This window comes from Gossypium hirsutum, chromosome D02 (genome assembly GCF_007990345.1).
Source record: "Gossypium hirsutum isolate 1008001.06 chromosome D02, Gossypium_hirsutum_v2.1, whole genome shotgun sequence".
In the NCBI taxonomy this organism is placed as follows: Eukaryota; Viridiplantae; Streptophyta; class Magnoliopsida; order Malvales; family Malvaceae; genus Gossypium; species Gossypium hirsutum.
In genome coordinates this window covers 18,928,065-18,928,859 of record NC_053438.1, presented here as the reverse complement: position 1 = coordinate 18,928,859, position 795 = coordinate 18,928,065, and the positions used below count along the sequence as shown (strand labels likewise).

Here is a 795-nt window from a genome sequence, read left to right as displayed (position 1 = left end):
TTCAATGGGTTCGTCAGGATGTGGACGAAGATTTTTACGAATTATGATGTAGTAAGATTTTATGATTTTTTAAATATATGTAATATTATAATTTTAATATTGGTCATGTTATATAATCTAAACTATTTTATATGTACTATTATTGTTGTTATTTGTTACTAAAATTTCAATTATTTTATGTGTATTACAGGAAAAATGCATAGAAGAAGATTACAAAATTTAAGTATTATCCAGAATACTCTAAATTCAGAAGAAGGAAATAGTGAACAACAGACAGCTATTGGATCTTCAAATGTGCTAGAGACACTTGACGAGCCTGCAGAATTTCAAAGTACTGTTAAGTTTATTTTACATGCGTGCTGAATTTTATTATTGCTCGTATTTCTCAATTTCAATATAATAATATATTATTTTTCAGCTGAAAGTGGTGGGACGCGCAGAGGTCGAGGACGTACACTACTTAAAGATTTATACAACTTAAATCCTATCGAGCGTGTCAAAGTAAGTAGAAACAGTCATGGTCAGCCTGTTGGATCAGAAGCTCGAGTTTTAGCAGGCTATTTGGGCATCATAACACGAAATGCCAATATGTTGCCCATCAACTATGAATCATGGCATCACATGCCTGATAGCAACAAAAATCAAGCTCTCGATAATATTAAGGTAACAAAACGTGAATGTAATTTAGAATACTTTGGTTTAAGTTTCATTTATATTTACTTTCTAAACTTGTGGTTTTTAGGAGAGATTTGCTTTACAGGTCTCGGATGCCTATATGAAGAAGGCATTGGGTAA

The 795-nt window shown here is 31.7% G+C and overlaps 1 long non-coding RNA gene across 1 annotated transcript; it reads left to right on the top strand.

Annotated features, from left to right (window-relative positions):
• Positions 1-271: 271 nt before the first annotated feature.
• LOC121214675 (uncharacterized) lies at positions 272-512 on the top strand. The gene is made up of 2 exons (XR_005910286.1): positions 272-331; positions 426-512. It is a non-coding gene; the product is annotated as an uncharacterized lncRNA (long non-coding RNA).
• Positions 513-795: the final 283 nt, after the last annotated feature.